Below are 23,801 nucleotides of genomic sequence, written 5' to 3'. Positions count from 1 at the left end.
GCACAAGAACCTTTTCCAGAGCTTTGGGGGAAAGGCATACTGTGAACACTGGCTACAGGGGACCTTAGAAGGGCAAACCAGAAATTGAGGCAGGAAAGAAGATCCAAGCAGTGTAAGACCTGAAAGTAATTCAGGCCAAATTTATTCTAAGAAACTGAATTGGCATGATAAAATATGCAATCATTACCAAAGTCAATGGGAAGAACAGATCACTGATTTGTGTGTCAAGTGGATGTCTGTGTCTCTCAGCACAGGGGAGCTCAGATTCTGTGGTTAAGGTATGGATTTCATGTCTGGAATGCAGCACAGTCCATTCTTGAGTCAATGTGCCAGGTGGCTTGTACACAGTGTACAGATGATTGTCTTTCTTCTCTTTCAGAATTAGGCACAATTCTCTTTTATTTTTGTTGGACTTCTGATCATTTGGAACCCTGAACTCTCTGTCTTTGTTGCTTCTAACCCCCACTGAAGTTAAATTCTATATTTTATACATAATTTGGTGTTAGGACTATGGACTGTATTAATTCAGGCTACCAGGTAGTTCAACATTTTGAATGTTTCCTACTTTTAAAAGAAGTGTAGTAACCTAGCATATTAGTGGTAGAGAGAAGGTTAGTGGAACCCTTCTCTCTCCTCCCTGTTACAATAGTTCACTATATACATGAAGGTTTATATATGTGGAGAATTAAACACATCATGATCACTTTAGTGATATCATCCGGAATTTTATTCTTTTATTCTTACTTAACGTTCTGTGAAAATGTGTCAATTTTTATGTATTTTTATTTAAGAGGTTTATAGTGTAACCCTAAACAATTTACACTTTTAAACCCACTGACTTCAGTGGTCTTAGAGGGGTGTAGAGACCCAAAGCATCACACAAAAATACCAAAATGCAATTACAGTAAAAACAAAACTAAAATTCATTAATTTTGCTGTCTTTATTGATATCTGATGGTATACTAGTTACAGAAAGTATCTAGTAACTACAGTGCTCATCTCTGTGTTTGTTTTGTTTTGTTTCTAAAGCTCTAGATCCAGTTTCAGCCTCATTTTAGGTCCCTGCCACACGGCAGGGAAAACACTGGCCAAAGTGCGGCTTTTAAAAGCCGCACCAAAAAAGAGACGCCGCAGCGGGATCCCACGATCCCCTGAGCCGCGGCGCCGTTGCTCCCCGGCACGATCAGATGCCGGGGAGGAAGAGACAATTGGGAGGGGGAGGCTGCCGAACTGCGCATGCTCGAGCATGCGCAGTATGGCCGGAGGCCGGGGATGCGCCGGCGGAAAGACACGCCGGCAGTGATGCGGCCTTTCGGAAAGAACCACCTAGGTAGGTGGTTCTTTTTTGCTGCAGGGTTTGGCCGGGAGGGGCGGATTGGGAACGGGCTGGGAACGGGTACAGCACGATTCCCAGATGTTGCTGTGGGATCGCGCCCATTTGCTGTGGCCCCGATCCGTCCCTCTCCTGGCCCAAAACCTCTCGTGTGAACAGGGCCTCAGTAGCTTAACAGGCATGGTTTGTAGTTTAGATTAAGAAATATGCCGCCTCTACAACATGCAGCTGAAATGGGAACACCATATTAGCATTTCTCCATACCTTGCTCTGCTACATTGGCTGTAGGGATGCCAGCCTCCAGGTGGGACCTGGGGATCCCCCAGAATTACAGCTCACCTCCCGACTACAGAGATCAGTTCCCCTGGAGAAAATGGATGCTTTGGAGGGTGGACTTTGACACTGTGCCCCACTGAGGTCCTTGTCCTCCCCAGGCTACACCCCCAAAGCTCCAGGAGTTTCCCAGCCTGGACCTGACACCCCTACCCACTCACCCCATCCCCTGCCAGTGGCCAGGGGGGACCTGGCAACCCTAGTTGGCTGTCCCTTCTGAACCATGCAAATGTGGTGATGTCACACCATGCTTTTTCATTTACATGCTAGCAAAGAAACATAGAGGTTCTGCATTTGGGTAGGAAAATCAAATGCAGAATTATAGGTTGGGGAGGCTTGTCTTGGCAGCAGTATGTGTGAAAAAGATCTAGGGGTCTTAGTGGACCATACACTGAACAGGAGTCAGCAGTGTGATGCGGTGGCTAAAAAGGCAAATGCGATTTTGGGCTGTATCAGCAGGAGTATAGTGTCCAGATCACGCAGAGTGATGGTACCACTTTGCTCTGGTTAGACCTCACCTAGAGAATTGTGGTCAGTTTTGGGCACCACAATTTAGGAAGGATATAGACAAGCTGGAATGTGTCCAGAGGAGAGCAATGAAGATGGTGAGGGGTATAGAGACCAAGTCCTATGAGGAAAGGTTGAAGGAGCTGGGTATGTTTAGCCTGGAGAGGAGATGACTGAGAGGTAATATGATAACCATCTTCAAGTACTTGAAGGGCTATCATCTAGAGGATGGTACGGGGTTGTTTCTGTTGTCTCAGAAGGTTGGACCAGAACCAATGGGTTGAAATTAAATCATAAGAGTTTTCACCTAAACATTAGGAAGAACTTCCTGACAGTTAGAGTGGTTCCTCAGTGCAACAGGCTTCCTCGGGAGGTGGTGGGCTCTCCTTCTTTAGAGGTTTTCAAACAGAGGCTAGATGGCCATCTGACAGCAATACGGATTCTGTGAATTTAGGCAGATCATGAGTGAGAGTGCAGGAAGGGTTGCCTCAGTGCTTAGTTTTTGTGGCCCTTTCTTACACGCCCAGGGAAATGCTGATTGCCACTTTGGGGTCAGGAAGCAATTTATTCTCCAGGCCAGTTTGGCCAGGGATCCTGGAGGTTTTTTTGTCATCTTCTGGGCGTGGAACAGCGGGCACTGCGGGTGTGGAGGGGGAGGTTTTTGTGAATTTCCTGGAGGTCCCTTCCATCTCCATGATTCTATGATTCTAGGGTGATACAGGTAAGTGTAGGGTAGCCAACTCTGGGTTTGGAAATTCCTGGATATTTGGGGTACAGCCTGGGGAGAGCTGAGTTGGGGGGGACTCAAGATGTGATGCCATAGAGTCTACCCTCCAAAGGTGCCATTTCCTCCAGGGGAACTGACCACTCTAGCAATTCCAGAAGAAATTCAGGCCCCTTCCGGGATGTTGGTAACCCTAGGTCAGCAGCACTCATGGCTCCTTGTTATCTGGATCTACTAGGTCAAGTTATGCATGACTTTTGGGACTCCATGGCTGAAACTCTAGAAGTATTATTGGGATTTTAGAAACAGCTGCAGTAGAATGGGGAGTCCTATGTAAATGTGTTTATTTCCATCCCTCCTCATCTCCTCAAACTCTTCCGTACTGTTACCCTGATAGAAAATGCTCCCCCACCTACTATAAACCCTCATAGGGAAAAAAGATGGGAATTCTATGGGTGCCTTTTTCCCTACTAGAGCTTAAAGGGGGTGTATTTTGAATCAGCAAAATATTATAAAGGGAAGGACTGCCTCCCCTTCCCCAGTACCACAGACCTGACCCCCTATCACTCCCATGGTTGCTTTTCAGGACCCAGTGACATATCTGGAGCTTCAATAACAACTCTGGTGTCACCAGCTCTGTGGTCTGATCCTAATATACTGGGTGTGGACTGCTTTGATAATGGTAACATCAGAAACCAGTGTTTCTTTTTCATATGTTGTATAGCAATGAATAATGTTCAGATAACATCAACACATAAAACTACCTTATACTGAATCAGACCATTGGCTCATCGAGGTCAGTACTGGCTACTCAGACTGGCAGCAGCTCTGTGTCACCTACTGCCAGATCCTTTCAACTAGAGATGCCGGGGATTGAACCTGAGACCTTCAGCATGCCAAGCAGATGTTCTACCACTGAGCCACTGCCCTTCCACAACATGCTGAATTTATAAATGGCTGCAGTAGTTCTGCATACCTGAAGAAATTGCAAGCCACTGTGTACATACAGAGATTTCTCAAATTTTTATCCCCAAGTAGTATATTCTCTAATTAAAGCAGTTCTCAGCATTTCATATCACAAATGAGTGAGTAGGATGACACTGTGAAAAAAAGTGTTAGTGGCTGCTTTATTGCAGGTTTTATTTAGTCAATAGGCTTTTTGCCCTCCATTTCATAGAAAGCTCATACAGCTTTCTCCTTAAGGGGTTTGAGAGCTAGTCAGAAACTTTCTGCCATATCTGTTATGAACCCCACATAAGTAAATTTAAGATGTGTTAAAACATCATATCTTTGTAAGGTGGTTTTGATTTTGTTTTGGATTTGGACCTGCTTCTCAAAGTTCACGATTTTAGTCCTTGCTAGTTATTTAGTGCCTCTGTATTGCAAACATGTGTGGGATTTATGATGGACTATTCGGTGGCTCAGAGGTTAAGATGCTAAAGCTGCAGACTGGAAGGTCTGTAAATCGGCAGTTCGAGACGGAGTGAGCTCCTGTCTCTGGCCCCAGCTCCTGCCAACCTAGTAGTTCAAAAGCAAGAAATTGCAAGTAGATAAATAAGTACCGCTTCAGTGGGAAGGTCAACAGTAACAGTGTTCTGTGCGTCTCAGCGTTTAGTCATGCCGGCCACATGACCACGGAAACGTCTTTGGACAGCGCTGGTTGGTTGGCTTGGAAACAGAGATGAGCACCGCCCCTTAGAGTCGGATTTGACTAGCTTTCAAGGAAGGGAAACCTTTACCTTTATCTTTATTCTTTCTAGGGACATATTGTCATCTCTAAATAGATGTAAAAAGTCTTCCTTTCCAATCCAGCAAGGCAGATATGTGTACAAAAGCAGACATCCATACATCCAGCTGATGCATAAACACATCTAAGTACACATTCCAGTCTCATCCAGGTCCCATTGAACTGGCTGGTTGTATTTTGGTCTTTTTTAAATAAAATGCACCCAGGGACACATCCACCTGGGCCACAAGTTTTTATATACCATTAGATAACTACAACTAGCAGGATCAGATGTTGTCATGTGTAGCTGACCAGGTCACCCCTACACATCAACATCATTTTGAGTAATCAAGAGCTGAGCCACACATTCACAGAAAGAGGGTTGCAGGAGAGGGTGGCAAATACCTGTCTCTTTGGCACCAGTTCTTAGTGTAATCTGCTGCTCTGATGCTGTTAAAACAAGAAAAAATAAGTACCCCCTTGAAAAAAACAAGCTATCATGTAGCCAATGAGACTTAACTATGCAATGGTGTTGTTGGGGATGAAGCTCATTCAGAATGATGGCAATGCATGTTCACTCCACCCTCACCTGAATTAGTGTCGTTTCATTTGCTCTCAGTGACACCACTACATAGGGTAAGATTTAAAATATATATATATAGCATCACAGCAGCGAACCTGGATTATGAAGAGGCTCAGTTGCCTCAGATGCCTAATGTATGTGTGTTGGTAGGGCGAGCTTTGCAACTATGCAACCATACTGCAAGTACTTCACCCTCTTCTGAACCTGCCCCCCCCCAAAGAAGGGCGGTTTTTTGAAGCTGACAAACAGGACTACAAAGTGTGCGTGTGCAGGGTGGGAGTATAGTTGAGCTTCATAACAGCCCCAAAGAGGTTGAAAGGTCTTTGATGAAACAAGGATAGGCAACAGGGTATCTCCCACTACATTTTTTTTCCTAGTATGAAACGATTAATAGGTCTGCATCCAATCTCCAGTTCTGCCCTTGATCATTAGGTACACAGTATTCATAAAGTCACATGTTTTCTTCCTAATTCCAAGGCTCAACTTCCTCAATTTTTTTTTTTTTGATGAGTATCTGTTGTGAACATGTGGATGGGAAGAAATTAATTTTTTTGTTCATGGATTGTTTTGTATTTCTTTTGGTCAGGAGCCAGCAATATAATAGCCCACGGAGAAGTATTTTTATGGTCCCCTGCATGGATATTACTTGCAAACTGAGTCCAATCTCCTCTATAGCCTGTGGTATGTTTTTTTTCCTTGTTCGTGTTACCACTATGGAGCTATTCTTCCACTTATAGTCACACCTGCCACATCATCATAGCAGCCATTGTACCTCTGCAGTACACCAAGTGGACACACGAAAAGCCTCCAAATGTAGGCAAGGCTGTGGAAGTTCACAGTGGTCATACCTGCCTTAGTTCTTCTGGCCTAATTAAGTGGGAGTTCCTTGGCATGTGAGCTGATGGGTTGAAGAAGCTGCCAAGTTGTGCATTAGGTATTGCATTATCCTTTTGTTGGGGATGTTGCAGAATATCAGCTTGCTGATGTTGCAGCTGTGGGAAATTGCAGAGTACCTACTGTTCCTTGCCATTGACACCCCCCCCCCCGATTCAAAAAGATGTATTTATTTATTTATTACTGTCTGTGAGCCATGTAGATTAGCAAACCCAATTTCCTTCTCCAGAGACAAGGAAAGTAACTCTAGTTAAGGACAGCTGTGTGAATCTGAAATTGCAGTCCTACTGAAACTTTTGCCTGTCCTTCACATACCATCAAGGGCAAGGAAATTTGTTGCCTGGGGCCTTTGTGACATAGAAGGGATTAATATTGTATGTAAATACCAGGTGTCCAGTATTGATTTGGACAGTCTGGTATTTTCAGGGAGATACTGAAAAAAATACTGGTCATTTAAAGGTCTGATATTGTTCAGAGTTTTTCCTAAACAGTCAGTGAAAATACTGGACTGCCTGGGTCAACTGGCCATTTTACCATGCTCAAACAGTGAAGTACACTGTTGTACATGATCAAGTTCCCACATTCCAGCAAATGCTGAGGTCAGGCATTATTAATTATCTGGCCATAAATTCTATTATCAGGGAGTTAAATTTGTGAGATACACAAAATGTATATACCATACATATTTTCTATGGAATCCTGGTTTTCCATTGAGAATACATATATTCTTTTCTAATTCCGGAACTGTGTGTTTTGTTTTTTTAAAAAGGAATTATTTAAGCCCCCTCACCATGACCAGTTCCACATCCCAAATGGATGGCTTATCAAACATTTCTATCACCAAGAAGCAGGACCTGTCCAACCTAATGTGCAGGTCAGTTACCTACCTGAGATGAGCTTTAAGGATTCTAGACTATTTTGGAACTCCTAAAAGGAGAAATACAGTTCCTTCCTTCAGACTCTTGAGCGTATGACCCCATGAAGCTGTTGTATGCTGGATCAGACAAAGACTGGCAGTGGCTCTCCAAGATTACAGGTAGCAGCCTTTCTTACCACCTCCTTCTTTTAACTACATATGCCAGTTACTGAGCCTGGGACCTTCTGTGTATAGACCGGGTACTCTACCACTGAGCCACGGCCCCTCTCCCAAAGAAAAGAAAACAGGGTCTGAGATGTTAAAGCATTTTTGTCTTCCCCCTTCCCCCCCCCCCTGAATTTTGCAGCCTCGTTTCCTGTATTACATGAAAGTGCCTAAAGCAAAACTGTCTAATCTTGTATGGAACAGGAGAAAGGGGCTGCAACTAAGACAATGGGGGGGGGGAATGACAGTTCTTTTGGCTCTCCAGAAAGAATAAAAATCCATATTATACTCATTGGGGCCAACTAGAATGACACAAAACATTGTGCAAGCTTTTGAGCTCACCAGAACTCTTCACCAGGGCAGAAGTTATGAAAATTAAGAAATGAAGGAGGAAAAAAAGCAGATTTTCTAGGTCCTGATTTTAGGATTGGTGTTAGATGCTGCCAGGCTCACAGACTCTAGTTTAATTGCTGTAGTTGGATTGCAGCACTTTCATTCTGGGAAGAAGAAACAAACAATGGGGGGTCATGCAATTTGGGTGAAAAAAAGAGTCCAACAAGGTCCAAATGTTCTTTCCAGCCTCTTTTGTTCCAAAGATCTGGAATAGGGAGGGGTGGGATCTTTCACACTCACTACATAGTTCTGCTAGTTTCAGCTCTGACCAATTATATACAAAGGGAAAGGGAGCAGCAACTGGGAGGCCGGAGGAGAAAACACCCTCTCTCTCCCCTACTCCACCATCAAACAAAGCAGGAAGGAAGGAGTGGTAAAAAAAATTGGAAAGTAACCCGAGCTGGCTCAGTTTTCAGGACAAAGTTCAGGAGATGGGTGATCTGTGGGCCCACACTCCTTTAGCAACTGCCCCAAGGCTCGACCTAGGAGAGGGCAAAAGAGGCAAGGGGGTGGTGGAGGCAACCAAGCTCATGGTAAAGGGGCCCAGCCCCATTAACCTGACGGTTCTTGAGGCTTGGCTGGTGAATTACCCCCTTAGAAATGACGCCACGTATCTGTTAGAGGGTTTTAAGTTTGGCTTTCGTATACCATATGTTGGCCCGCGGGGACCCGTTATGGCCAACAACCTTTCTTCTGTTCGGGGTTTGGAAGCAGTAGTTAGGAAAAAGATTGAGAAGGAAAGGGTGGAAGGCAGGATCCTGGGTCCGTTTGCCACACCCCCTGTGCCCAACCTCTGGGTTTCTCCGCTTGGAGTAGTACCCAAAAAAGCACCTGGTGAATTCCGGCACATTCATCATCTTTCATTTCTCAAGGGAAGCTCAGTTAACGATGGGATCCCGGATGACTTATGCTCAGTGCGGTACACGTCTTTGACCAGGCTGTGCGGGTGGTACGGCGCTGTGGTCCAGGCGCAGAGTTGGCCAAATGCGACGTCAAGTCCGTGTTTCGCCTCCTCCCCGTGCACCCACGGGATTTTGAGCTGCTAGGTTTCTCATTTGAGGGACAGTTTTACATGGACCGGGCACTGCCTATGGGCTGCTCGGTGTCATGTGCAGCTTTTGAGCGCTTCAGCTCCTTTTTGGAGTGGGTGGTCCGAAAGAGTTCGGGTCTTCTGGGGGTGGCGCACTGTCTGGATGATTTCCTTTTTGTTGGGCCTGCAGGGTCTGGGCAATGTAGGTCACTGCTTGATGGTTTTCTGGAGCTAACCACCGAATTGGGGGTGTAGCTTGCTCATGAAAAAACAGAGGGACCAGTCTCGCGCTTGACTTTTCTTGGTATTGAGCTCGATACGGTAGCTCAGCTGTCCCGCCTGCCTGAGAGCAAAGTGCGAGATTTGTTGAGCCGGGTCTCCAGTCTTCTGTCTAAGCAGAAGGTATCGCTGTTGGAGCTTCAACAGTTAGCGGGTCACGTTAATTTTGCTTGTAAAGTGGTGGCCCCAGGCCGTGCGTTCCTGCGGCGGCTTTGTGATGCTATGTCCGGCCTCCGCCTCCCACATCATAGGACTCGTGTCACTTCCAGCATGCGAGCTGACATGCAGGTCTGGCATGAGTTTTTACGTGAATTTAATGGGGTGTCTTTTTGGAGGACGGACCTTCGGCTTAGGGCAGAGCTGCAAGTGCACTCAGATGCGGTAGGTTCTCTGGGCTTCGGGGTATTTTTCCAAGGGCATTGGTGCGCAGAAAATTGGCCCCTGGATTGGGTGGTGGCAGGTCTCAGCTTTCCTTGAGTTTTTCCCCATACTGGTCGCTGTTTGGCTCTGGGGCGATGCATTCGCTAATCACAGGGTTCAATTTTGGTGCGATAACTTAGCAGTGGTCCACGTTATTAACTCATTGACGTCTAGGTCCACGTGGGTTATGGCCCTAGTCAGAGCCTTCACGCTGCGCTGTCTGAGACTTAATATTTTTTTTTGGCCAAGCATGTTCCGGGGGTTGATAACGGGGTCGCTGACGCTCTCTCTCGCAAACAGATGGAGAGATTTCGTCAGCTGACCCCCTGGAGCCAATCTTCATCCGGCACGGATCCCCCCGGAGCTGTGGCAGCTTGGAAGGTAGAGACCTGTAGGGCAATAGGCCTTGCCATAGCTCCCAGTACCAGAAAATCTTATGAGCGGGCAATACGCCAATTTGAAGAGTTTAGGTCGGAGGTAGGATATCATGTGCTTTGGCCCCTGCTAGTGGACCAGTTGATCCACTACTGCGTTGATTTGAAAGGTAAGGGGCTTGCAGTCCGCTCTATTAAGGGTCGTCTTTCCGCCCTGGCTTTCGCCAGCAAGGCATTGGGATACCGAGAGGACACTAATGACTTTAGGCTTAGGAAAATGCTTGAGGGATGGTCTAGGGAGGATGGCCAGCGAGTGGACACCAGGCAGCCGATTTCACCAGCTGTACTCAAGGGCCTGAAGAGGGTGTGGGGCCAGGTCTGTAGCTCTGACTTTGAGGCACATCTCTTTCACGCAGCAGCCCTGGTAGCCTTCTTTGGGGCCCTCAGGGTCAGCGAGCTGGTCGCACAGTCCAAGGGGGACTCCTCCGATCAGGCCTTGTTTATGGCAGACCTTACCATGCATTCCGGTCGGGCTTTCATAAAGGTTCGGCGGTCCAAGACTGACCAGCGCCGAAGGGGGGCTATGCTCAGTCTGGGGCCATGTGCGGATCCGGAGCTATGCCCAGTGTCGGCCCTGGTTAGCTATGTTGCAGTTCGGGGAAGGGATGATGGCTGGTTGTTTCGCCATGAGGATGGCAGTCCGCTTACTAAGCACCAATTTTGGACAGTGACCACGCGGGACCTGTCGAAGTTGGGCTTGTCGGGAGCAAGGTTTGGCACACATTCCTTTCGGATTGGGGCAGCATCTACGGCGGCAGCCATGGGTTACTCTTCTCCGGACATTCAGCGACTAGGTAGGTGGCGCTCTGCCGCCTATAAGTCATATGCGCGCCCCTTTCCGTCCACTTAGGGTATACACGGTGGTTTCAATATGTGGGCGCCCCTGTTTCCTCTTCATGGTTTTCTGTTCTTTGGATTAATCTGTCATTTCCTTCGTAGGTTGTTTAGGGACCGTTGAGAGGAAGCAGGTTCTCATCTGTGGCCACAGCTTTGTCTTTTGGGCAGCGCATCGGGCAAGGAGAACTGCGTGTGGATCTCAGCTGGGCCTTAGTCAATGGGCCACCATTGAATGGCAGGGGCACCATGGACTTCACTGGGCCGGCCTCTTGTCTTTGTTGTTTCAGGGGCCCACGCGCATTCCCCCTGACGTGCTGGTGGTGCACCTGGGAGGTAATGACCTGGGGTTGGTAAAAGGTAAAGCCTTGACCCTCCAGGCTATTGAGGATTTGCAGATCATCCGGGCACGTTGGCCGGGGGTGAGTATAATATGGTCGGCAATGATTCCCAGGAGGGTCTGGCGCGATGTCTTGAGCCCAGAGGGGATTGATCGGGCCCGCCAGAAAGCTAACAGAGATATTAAGAAAGTTCTGGATGCGGGGTTGGGCCGCTTTCTGCCCCATCCGCGCATTCATCCTAGATGCATGGAGCTTTATAGGCCGGATGGGGTACACCTCTCTGAGCAAGGGAATGACATTTTTTTGGAGGACATACGGCAAGGGCTGCAGGAGGCATTAAGCCTCTCGGTGGGGGCATCGGCCTAAGCTGAGGCTTGACCTCGGCTGTGGCAGGATTGGGGCTGATAACTGAGATGCGGCTAACGCGAGCACCAATTAATTACTTCAGGCGATAGGAGTTTGGCCAGATTAGCCTTTGGGTTGAGCGACCCGGGGATAATATGGCAAACTACCTTGGGGACTGCATGGATCGATCGGCCGCTTAAGTTCTACGACTTGGGGCTGGATCTCCAGGGCATGTCTTTCGTGGTGCCCGCCAGTGGGGAGCCACACAGGTTGGCTCAAGCTGGGGGTGGGTGGCTCCGCGTCCTACAACTGGGGAAGGGTCAACGCTGACCCCTGGCCCGGATCGTGCCGCTTCACATATTTGCCCTTGCCGTTGTTCTCGACTGTGAATTTAATAAAGTGGCCCATAGTTTTATCCCACTTTCTGTGTCTGACTCTTTATTCCGAGTATGGGGGCAAAACACCCTCTCTCTCCCCTACTCCAAACAAAGCAGGAAGGAAGGAGTGGTAAAAAAAATTGGAAAGTAACCCGAGCTGGCTCAGTTCAGGAGATGGGTGATCTGTGAGCCATATCCATTATCATAATATGGTAATATTTACATAACAAGCTCCTGACTCTCAGCATACTGGAAACCCATCATATGTTTCTCATCTGTCTAAATGTTTTCTGAACTCACTATGTGGGTTTTGTTATTTATTTTATGAAATTATTCACACTAAAGCCTTGGGAAGAGGTGACATACAAATGTAAGGACATGCCAAGATTGTAGGAATCTATATGACACAATCTTTTTTAATTTTGTGTGGGTGTGTATGTGCTTGCGGGCCTGGAAGTCATGGTGACTTCTGGTGATGCCTAGTGAGGCTAGGACATTTCAGAGAGGTGGCTTTGATATTATCTGACTCTGTGTCCCGGCCCTGGTATTCCTTGGAGGTCACCATTCCAAGTACTTGCCAAGGTCGACCCTGCTTAGCTTTCAAGATCTGATGAGATTGGACTTGCCTGGGCTATCCAGGCCAGGGCAGAATCTGTATGACACAATCTTGAAAATTACAGCTTTCTTTTAAAATGTTTTAGCTAGCTTCTAACCCATACTGTTGCAGGGAAGATGTATTTATTTGTTTGCTGAAGACTAGACCAGATAGGGGCTCCAGTAGTCAGAGAGAGGAGCTTCATTCATTATAATGATCAGCCATTCCCATCCTGTGGCCACAAACCAAGGAGGTTCCCCTCCATCGTGCATACAGGAATAGAGGTATCCCATTGCTGTGTATGGAAGACAAAAAGCCCTGTGCATTCACTGAACTACATCTATCATAGCCAGAGTGAAAGTTCTCTTCATGGATCTGGATCGTGCCCCACAGCAATCACCATAATGACCATTTCCAGGTGAATAGGATGCCTGAAACCACACTCCCCATAAAGAGACATTCCTCCAAAAACCAGATGGTGCATCTGTGGCCAAGAATATGGAGTACACAAATCACATGTAAATTAGCACAAAACACATAATGCCAATTGCAGAAGTTGGAATTATTTTCCCCACTAAAAATTCCCAAGCCTTTTTCTTTAAGTTGAAGGAGTCATCCTTGGCAGTGTGGACTGCTTAGCATTGGTTAGGGATTCTGTGTCACTTTCCTGAAACAAGCCATGTGGTATACCCAAGAGCTATGAAGAATGAAAAGAGACCTGAGACGGTTAGAGCGAGGGTGGCGATGTACTTATGACAAAGCGGCAAGAGCATCATATAGGATGTTTATGAAAGCCTATGAGAAGGTAATGAAGATCGTGAAGAAAGATTTCTATGTGGCCTCCATTGCGTCTGTGAGCTCTCACCCGACCCAGTTATTTAGAACTATTAGATCATTAACTGAACTGCCTCAAGGCAAACAAAATAATAGAAAATTGGCTATGGGCTGTGAGGGATTTGTGAGCTATTCCACAGATACAGTCATGTTGCTCCACCAGGACCTCTTCACACAGTTGATATAGTAATGAAACTAGAAGTCCCTTATCTGTCTTTGGGTCCATTTTTGGACCATTTCAGCGGACTCTCCCAGGATGATATTGACAGGATCCTGACAGCTATAAAACCTATTACTTGCAGCCTTGACCCGTGCCCATCTTGGCTAATTAAGGCCTATGGGAATGGAGCTTGGGTCCCCTGGAAGAGATTATCAGCTTGTCCCTTTCATCTGGTGGGGTTAAAGGAGGCAGTGGTACGATTGCTCTTAAAGAAGCCATCATTGGACCCTGCAGGCCTGGCCAACTACCGTCTAGTATCGAACTTGCTGTTCCTGGGTAAGGTGGTTGAGAGGTCGGTGGCTGACCAGCTTCAGACCTTCCTGGATGAGATGTCAATCCTGGACCCATTCCAGTCTGGTTTCCACCCTGGCCATGGGAGGGAGACGGCATTAGTCGCCCTCACAGATGACCTCCGGAGACATTTGTATTGAGGCGGGTCAGCGCTGCGAGTGCTTCTTGATCTGACGGCATTTGACACAGTCGATTATGATCTATTGACCCACTGCCTCGCTGACATGGGAATTAGGGGTTCTGCCTTACAATGGTTTTCCTCCTTTCTCCATGGTCGGGGCAGAGGGTAGCACTTGGTGAGGGGGTCTACTGCGGCACTGCTTAGTGTGTGGAGTGCCACAGGGGGCTATCCTCTCGCCAATGCTGTTCAATATCTATATGCGGCTCTCACCCAGTTGGTATGGAGGTTTGGGCTGGGTCGCCACCAGTATGCTGATGATGCCCAGCTCTGTCTTTTGATAGACAGCCGCCCAGACTCTGCCCCAGAAAATCTGGAGAGGGCTTAGAGACCATGTCTGGGTGGATAAAGCAGACTTGGCTGAAACTTAATCCATTGAAGACAGAGGTCCTGTGCCTGGACCGGGGTGGGGTAGAGTTGGGAATCAGGCTCCTGGACCTTGGGGGGCGCCATTTGTGCCAACCTCGAGGGTTAGGCATGTAGGGATGTTTCTGGATGCCTTGCTCTCTATGGAGGCCCAGGTCTGCCTTTTATCATCTCCGGCAGGTCAGGCAACTGGCTCCCTACCTCTCCACTCAGGATCTGGCCACTGTGACCCATGCAATTGTCACTTCCAGGCTGGATTACTGTAACTCGCTCTATGCAGACTTACCCATGAACCTGATCCGGAAACTCCAGCTGGTGCAAAATGCGGTGGCTCACCTACTGACTGCGATGCCTATGTGGGCGCACATTCAGCCGGTGCTCTGCCAATTGCACTGGCTACCATTTGAGTACCGGATCTGCTTCAAGGTGAGGGTTTTAACCTTTAAAGCCTTAAGCGGCCTAGGACTGACATATCTAAGAGATCGCCTCTCCCCATATACCCCCCCAGAGAGTCTTATGCTCCACTGAGCAACAGCTTCTGGTTATCCCTGGCCCAAAGGACGACCATCTAGCCTCAACCAGGGCCAGGGCTTTCTCAGTCCTAGCCCCCACCTGGTTGAACAAGCTCCCACGTAAGATCAGGGTCCTGCGGGACTTATTACAGTTCCTCAGGGCCTGCAGAATGGAGCTATTCTGCCAGGCCTTCGGTTACATTCAATCTCATGGCCTCCCCTGCATAGCGGTCTTACTGAAATTGCCTATGGTTACCACCTATCCAGCTGCTGGAGCTAATATAGACAGCTATGTCGCCATTTTAGTTAAACTTTTACTCTAATTTTTAAATTTTAATCTGATCACTGTTTATATTGTAAATGAAATTTGATGTTACCTGCCTTGAGCCCACATGTGGGAAGGGCGGAATACAAATGCAATTGTCCCGAGGGTGAGCCTCCCCAGGGCTGGCTGCCACCGCTCGGGACTCCGGCACCACCGCCCACCCCAGCCCTGACAACAACGGAACCTACCGGAGGTCAGGGCCGACCTGACGCGCCGTAGCCCTCGGGACCCACCAAGACGGCCCCGAGGCACCCGGGCAGCACCTCCATTGGAGAACAGCCAGCTCAGGGGGGGGTGCCCCGGGAGGAGGGAAGACGACCGCTCTGGGCCAATGGCCCGGCGTGAGGGCCCACCCACAGCACAGAGCAGCCTGGAGGGAGAGAGATGCGGGACAAGCAGGGACGCTAGGGCTGGAAGGAACCCACACCCCAGCCCAGCGTCCTGGTACAAGAGGGGAGGGCGGGGCCGTAACTGAGGGTGGAGGGCAGACCACAGGAAGTAGCAGGTGACACGGGGCAGGAATAAAAGGGGGAACAGAAACAGAGGCCGGGGAGGAGGAAGCAACACTGACAGCACCTAAGGGAGTGCGGAGGGTGGTGACGTAACCTCCTCCCATCCCGGCAGTCTGAGGCCTCTGTAGTTCCCCCTCCCCACTCCTCGGGTGGCAGGACGCGGTGGCGTATACATGGAGCAGCAGGGGACCTGCGACAGCGACGAGGGGTCGTCTAGTTCATGTGACAGCAATAAATAAATAAAAACATTTCGAATTGGGTCAAATCATTCCCCACAGATCGGACTCTTAAGGGTTGCTGTCAGAAACCAGTTATCATCAGTGTGGGACCTAACCTGTGGCATTCCATAAGTGCTTTTTAATCTGTATGCCAGGGCTCTCCAACATGGTGCCCATTGCCATGGCTCGCGCCAACACCTTTCCTGGCGCCCATCAAGAGTTTTTAGGAAGCGGATGGGGCCAGGAAGGGCTTCTGCCCAACAAGGCTTCTGATTGACTATTGGAAATTTGATTGGCCATGCAGATTTTTTAAAATATTGCTTTGGCAGCAGCTGCCACCATAGCATAAAGATCTGCACTGTTCTACTGAAATTAAGCTGTGGCAGTCCCACCTCTTGCAGCAGACACTCAGTGGCAGCCGTTTTGTTGCTGCACCCACCATGCTGTGTCAAAATTCCAAATGTGCCCACAGGCTCAAAAATGTTGGGAACCTCTGCAAGTCTCCTGGTGATACGGCAGAAGTCCTAAATCGCTGCCTGGTTGCTGTGGTGAATTGGCTAAGAGCAAACTGAAACTAAACCCTGGAAAGACAGAGGTAATGTTGGTTGGGAAGGCAGAGATCCTGAAGAACATTGCGCTCCCCACTTCTGATGGAGTTCAGCTGACTTTTGCTGACTCGGTTAAGAGTCTTGGGGTTATATTAGACCCAGTGTTATTGCTGGAGAAGCAAATTCATGCAGCTGTACAAAAGACTTTCTCCCAGCTCAGCTGAGCCTGTAAGATATCCCCCCTTACCTTGATACCGCTGATCTGGTCACCTGGATCCATGCCACGGTGACATCCAGACTAGACTACTGTAATGCACTGTACATTGGTCTCACCTCAGAATCAGTTTGGAAACTCCACTTGGTTCAGAATGCTGCAGCTCAGCTATTATCAGGAGCTAGATGGAGCACACGTATTACTCCCATTCTAGTCAGCCCACTGGCTGCCCATCAGTCACCAGACTCAATTTAAAGTACTGGCTATCACGTACAAAGCCCTTCGTGGCCTTGGACCCTCATATCTGCAGGACCACTTCTTCCCCTATGACAGCATTCTGAGTTGAGCAAAGTCTTCTGCAGGTGGCAGCCCTGCAAATGGGCAAAATCAAAAGCTGCCCATAGACATGCCTTCTCCATTGTGGACCCCACTTTGTGGAATGGCCAGTCCAACTCCAAACCGGAAGATCTAGAACAGGCGTTACACGCTGTGGCTGGTTGGCTTAGGCTGAGATGGCTGAAATTGAATCCAACGACAACGGAGGTCCTGTGCTTGAGCTGCGGCGGTTCGGGGGTAGGGATCCCGCTCCCGACCTTTGAAGTGGTGCCATTGGTGCCAGCGCTGGAGGTTAGGAGTCTGGGAGTGCTCCTGGATGCCTCCTTAACAATGGAGGCCCAGGTAGCAGCCACTGCCAAATCGGCCTTTTACCATCTTTGGCTGATTAGGCAGTTGGCTCCCTTCCTTGAAGGCGGTGACTTGGCAACAGTGATCCATGCGATGGTCACCTTGAGACTGGATTACTGTAATGTCCTCTACATGGGGCTGCCCCTGTCACAAATCCGGTAGCTGCAGCTGGTGCAAAATGCCGTAGCCAGGCTTCTGATGGGACTCCCAATTCGGGAGCACATCCAGCCTGTGCTAAAGGTGTTGCACTGACTGCCTATAGCATACCGGATTTGCTTCAAGGTGCTGGTCCTTACCTTTAAAGCCCTTTATGGCCAGGGACTGACATACCTGAGGGACCGACTGCCTTTCCTCATACAACCTTAATCCTATTTCATTGTTTATTGAGTAACCCATCCTGTTAATTGTATTGACTCTCACTCTGCGTAATCTCTGCCTTGAGTCCCAGTGGGAAAGGTGGACTATAAGTGATGTAAATAAAATAAATTAATAAATGATAAGCTTTTGAAGGAAACTGTCTAGGAAGCATCCGTGCTGCCCCACCCTTTCGCCCCAGCAGAGAAGCCTAATTTGGGGTCCGTAGGTTCCTGAGTGTGTCTCTTTTCTGGCATAGCACCAAGCGAGTTCAACAGTTTACTTTCCAACAAACTAGATGGTTGGCACAATGTGGTCTCAGGTAGCGTTGCCTCAGTATGGATGCACCTATGTTTCCCCACCCTACCTCCCAAAATACCAGGTGCTGACATGGTACAGGAAGAAGCTGAGTAGTGCTTGAGTGATTTTGCCAAGTTAAAAGTGTTTTCCTTGTGCTCTATATGTACTTCTGTTACTGCTGTGTTTCTTGTAAGAGGGCTGTCAGACATCCTCCAGTCAGCAGGCTACAATGGGGAATAAAACAGGCTACGGACAAGGCCTGGGGTGGAAAGGTTTCTCCCTTCCAGCAGAGAAAGCTGCCTACCCAAGCCTGTCCCACTGTGATCTTGCTTTGTCATAAATTAACCACACACGCAATTAAGGAGCCTGTCTCTGCTCCAGGAGCTGCAGATGTATTTCATCCTGAGAGAGAGAGAGAGAGAGAGGCAATGCTGTGTGAGGGCTATAAAGCATCTGAGAGCAGCGCTTGGGCTCCAACCAGAGGGGTTTGTGGCTGTTTGTCAGCATAAGAAACAGGGACATGGTGTGGCATGGGAGGGGAGCAGTGGAGTGTGAAACGGTGTGTTCGTGGGCAACTGAGAGAAATTGTAATTGAAGAGGGAGAGGGGCTGTAAGTGTGAGAGTTCCTGTAAGAGGCTGTGTGAGTGTGTGCACGCCACAGGAGAGCAGTAACATGTCACCCACATTACCCTCTGGATTGTTCCCATATATATATACATGGATAGTGTCTGTACCACCAGCAGATATATCTGGCAACAGCGAGTGGCTGGGGTATCACAGAAATTCCAACACATAATGTGAGAGAGCCACTAATGAGCTGATACACACATTATGGGTGCGTTCAGACGGGGCATTTGCAACGGTATAGGTGCCGGTTGGAATCGGTGTACTTACTGGCGTTCACACATAGAACATCTGCCTTCCGTCCCTAACCGTTGCAAAGCCCTTTAAACCGTTGTACTCTGCCACTAGGTCCCCAAGTGGTGGTATTCTGAGTACAACGGTTGTAATCGCTTAACACCCCCCCCCCCGTCTGATCGCTCTCCACCGTTGCAGAGCCGCTTCCGTTCGGAAGTCTGAGGCTTCCGATTTTCGCCCGCCTTTTTTTTTTAAAAGGTCGGCGATATGCCCTGGCGTTCGTTTTTTTTTAAAAAAGAAAAGGTCCTTAGTTTAACGTTTCGGAGGAGTCCGGGACTTCAGGGAGGCCAGTTTGGTCTTTAAACTTTAAAGGTAAGTCCTTACCTTTACCATTGACCCCTTTATTTATTAATTACACTTATATCCCGCCCGCCCTGCCATATGGCGGCTCAGGGCGGCTAACCATGTAATAAATATACATTAACATTCCAATAAAACTATCACTATAAAATCATACTGTTTAGACATAATTTACAGTAAAAGATGGTGATCTTCTGATATCTACTGTGCACTGAATGGTGTCATCAAACTCCCGCCTGGCTATAAAGCCTCAGTTGGTGGGGCTGTTGGTACAGTTGGCAATCGGGCCAGGGCCATAAAATCGAGGCGGCACCCTACTTAAAAGCCTGGCGGAAGAGCTCCATTTTACAGGCCCTGTGGAACTGCAAAAGGTCCCGCAGGGCCCTGATGTCCTCTGGGAGCTCGTTCCACCAGTGAGGGGCTGCCACCGAAAAGGCCCTGGCCCTCGTTGTAACCAACCTGGCCTCTTTAGGCCCCAGAAGAACCAGGCAATTTTGGGAGCTCAACGTGCAGCTGCCACACAGAGAATGCTTCAAGCAACTTTCCACATGGCCGTCATAACTTGTAGAAGTCAAAGATGGGGGAGAGAGTGTGTGTGTGTGTGTTTACATGCCAACCGCAAGCTGATTTTTAAAAATAATTTTATTTTCCATTTTTCATTCACAGAATTAAAATAAAAGCATTCTAGTTGAAAATATTATACATTTCTCAACATATAATTCCTCTTTTGCTAATACATCAAGTGCTAAATACTAGCATATTCATTCTCTATTATCTAATTTTTTTTCTATCTTTAGCCAGTCATATATTATTCCCCATCTATCCCAAAAGATCTTTTCTGATTTATTTTGTAAGTTAGTATTCAACTTGTCAATTTCTGCTATTTCTAGGATTTTAAATTCTGTTATAGAGGGTAGATTTTCTGATTTCCATCTCTTTGCTATGAGTATTCTAGCTGGTGTTAGTATGTATATTATTATATGTCCATGTTATTTTACTGTATCCGGTAACATATTTAATAGACAGATTTCTGGCGTTAATGGAATATTAATTTTTAAAATCCTTAAAAATATTTTTGGATTTTTTGCCAAAAACTCTGGATTTTAATACAAGTCCACCATATATGAAGGTATGAACCTGTATTCCTTCTACACCTCCAACATATTTTGGATGCTCTTGGAAAACACCTTACGATTTTTACCGGTGTCCAGTGCCACCTATATAACATTTTATAAATATTTTCAGTGTATGGGGTTGCCCTCAAGTATTTTATCGTTTTCCACGTTTTTGCCCATTGCTCTGTGTCAATTGTATGTCTGATCTCTTTTACCCACGCTATCATATATGTTTTTATCATTTCTTCTTGAAATAAATCCTCCATCAGTTTCTTATAAAATTTCTGGATTAGTTTATCGCTTGACGATAACCAAATCTTATCAATCTCATTTAAACTCGTATAAAACCCTATTTTTTATCTTCATTATACCTTACTTTTGGTACATTTTTTTCCCACCAAGATATTTTGTCGTATTAGTAACTCCTCAGACTTCAACTCTCTTTTTTCATTTAATAGATTGCCATAACTTTGTTTCGTTTCCCCCATTATTGTAGACGGTTTGGCAAAAGCCTCTAACAGTGATACCCACATAGGCACTTTAGTATAGGTTTTGTCTTTTACTATATTCCAGACTTTAATGAGAGATCTTCTAATGATTTGCATATGGAAATTGGAATGGATTTTGTCCTTTCCATACCATAGATAAGCGTGCCAACCCATTACTAAGTCAAATCCCTCTAGAGCTAATGTTGTTACATCTTCCAGTGAGGCCCAATCTTTGATCCATGTCATAACGGCTGCATAATGATATAATTGCCAATTCGGCAAATCAAAGCCTCCCGTTTCTTTGGTACTCTGAAGATCTTTAAGTTTAATCCTAGGTTTTTTGGATTGCCAAATGAATTTCCCTACAGCTCTCTCCAGGTCTTTAACGTATTGGTATTTTTTAACTATTGGGAGATTTTGGGCCAGGAACAGGAATCTAGGTAATATATTCCTTTTAATCGTCGCTATTCTACCTAGTAGTGACCGGTGTATTTTATCCCAACGCTTTAAGTCTTCCTTTATAACTTTTAAGAGATGTAGGTAATTGTCTTTTTTCGTTTTTTGTCTTTTTTGATTTTTGTTTTGGGAGGGAAGACATGTTCTCATTTACCCTCATATCTCTCTCCTCAAACGGGAGGGTATGGGAGATCATAGTGCAAGCTCAGCCATCCTGTACTGGCTACTCTTTTGAACTACTGTTAGCACTCCAGTCATGAATCCAGGGAGTGTTGAAGTCAGTCAACATGCTTCTCATATTAAGGCTCAACCCTGGGTTGATGTTAAAATATAAAGACAAAATTAGCCAGATCTTATGTTGGGGCATATGAGGTAGGATGTGTCACCACCACTCTTCCTCATATGGGGCAGACTGCCCATTAAACTCAATGGGAAATTCCCAATGGGCCATTACTTAGAAAGTCACCTCTCCCTGAGATCCCTCCAAGCTCAGTTCACCCTCACTCCATGGGGCACTGCCTCAACCTTGCTTGGCTCCCAGCTAGGCCAGGCTGGCTGCTGAGCCTTTGCCAACTGACCTATGCACAACCTTGCCTTGCCTTAGGGCCCATACCACTTCTGTGCAAATAATGAAACACGCAAAAATAAAGCAACAGCACAGCTATGGAAAGCATATTATAACACCAAGGAAACAAGCTGCGAAAGAAGCAGAAGAAGGGGCAGCAGGGTCAGGGGCCACAATCACTATAATGAGCTTTCCAGGGGGCCATTTTATCCACCAGTCTGCCCCATCCTCATATGTGTGCATAGATAGGTAGGAAACCCCTGGTTAATGCAAAATAGAACCCCTGAAACTGACAAGACGTCTGTCCATCCCTTATTTCTTTTTCAGTCTCATCCTTCAGTTTCCTCAGAACTGTTTTATTCAAGAAGCATAGTACCATGTGGAATTAAAACTGGCAAGAGATTTTAGAATAACCTGAGGAAAACTAATAATCTTAAACAAATAAATGTTTTATATAGGGAAAACATAACATAAGTTCAGGCATACAAAGACATAAAAATTACACGCTAACACAGATAAAATATTGACAGCGTGGGGATTGGAAATGCTCTAGGTCAGGAAGTAATGTTTTCAGAAATTTGCCTAATGCTTGTGAAGGTAGTTCTTTTCTCCTCTTTTCAACAGTACCACTCACTGCCACAATGAATCTTGCAAGCAGGTACCAACAGGTAAACCCAGGGGTCATTTCCTGCAGGAGCGCACAGGAGTGGAGCTCCGGCATTAAAGAGCCCAGGGGGTGGGCACATGCAAGAAGCCCCGCCCCCTGCTCCCAGCAGCCCTGGGCCACAAGGAGCAAGAAGCAGCCAAGTAAATTGCAGAGCCCCCCCATAGATAGCAATCCAAAACAGTCCAGTGGCACCTTTCAGACCAAGTTTAATTCAGGTACAAGCTCTCTCTCCTCTGTGAGGGCAGATCTGTGCGCTTCCCCCCCCCCCCAATAGCTAGCAATTCAAAACAGTCCAGTGGAGCCTGAGCGGTGGGCGTTGCCTTCTGACACACTTCCGCTGATGGCAGGGGGTGTGGCATAGGCAAATATGTTATGCTTGTGAGTTATGATAATGAACTCCTGCACCTCTTTTTCTATGAAATGACCCCTGGGTAAACCCTATATTCCCTGTGCCTTTGAAAACTGCTTCAGTTTTTACAGGAAGAAAGATCAATTTCAAGTACTGATATAGTTAGTGACATCAGAAATCCAGAGCTTTTGAATAAATTGACAGCATTTTGCTTATCGTTTCAGGATAATCTGGTTTACCCGTTTAATCCCAGCTGGAGGCCAGGAGTGGGGGACTAGGTGGCATGTGGGAGACACCAAACTGGATAGCAACGTGATCAAATGGTGTTGGGTTTCCATACACATTTCAGAGTAAAGGTTGTCTCCATTTAGAACTTTACCGCTTTTAATCTAGCAGGCCTGATGCTGCAGAAAATGGCTCTACTATGGTCAACATTAAAAAAAACACAAGTATTGTTCCTCAGGTCTTTCCTGCTCCTTTTTCAAATTCTATCCAGTTAATCACATATTACACCCCCTACTTCTGGAATAAGCAAGACCTGGAACTGTGCCTCCTGCTGCCTGGAAGCCCACCATGACTGATACCCTTTCTCCCCTCCAGGGATATACCATAACCAGGCTGTGTAATATTCCTTGTGTTTTTAACTTAGTCATAGAAGCTGGTGTCCAGTACAGAATCTAACATCCTGGAAATATATGCTTTTTTTTTTTTAAGTCTCCACTCAAAGAAGCTGTTAAAAAAATTATAATGTGTGGGCAGCGCCTGGTGCAATATCCGAAGGAGCCGAGCAGAGCTTCATATCTTTCCCAACAGCCTCTCTGTGCCTGCCCTGCCTCCCAGCAGCCCACCTCTCTTCACTTACCAGGCCCCTTTTCTCCTTTAATTTCCCCTGTGCTTGCCAAAAGATTTCAAGTGCTCTGAAAATCAGAATAACTTCGTACATATCTGCAAATGTCCACAATTTGCTTCAGGGTTATTTTTTTTTTGCCTCAGAATCTAGATGTCTATGATGCAGAATTTGGACTACCACTTTTTCTTTTCATTTTTTAGCACAACCCAGCACTGCCTGTGGTGTGTAGAACATACTTTGATTTCAGCTTGGAGCTAAAAGTACTCTGACAGAAGCCCTCGGACACATCTGTATCGGCCACTTCTGAA

This window comes from Gekko japonicus, unplaced genomic scaffold, assembly GCF_001447785.1.
Source record: "Gekko japonicus isolate JY-2015 unplaced genomic scaffold, Gekko_japonicus_V1.1 scaffold518, whole genome shotgun sequence".
NCBI classification, from domain to species: domain Eukaryota; kingdom Metazoa; phylum Chordata; class Lepidosauria; order Squamata; family Gekkonidae; genus Gekko; species Gekko japonicus.
This window is presented reverse-complemented; position numbering follows the sequence as displayed.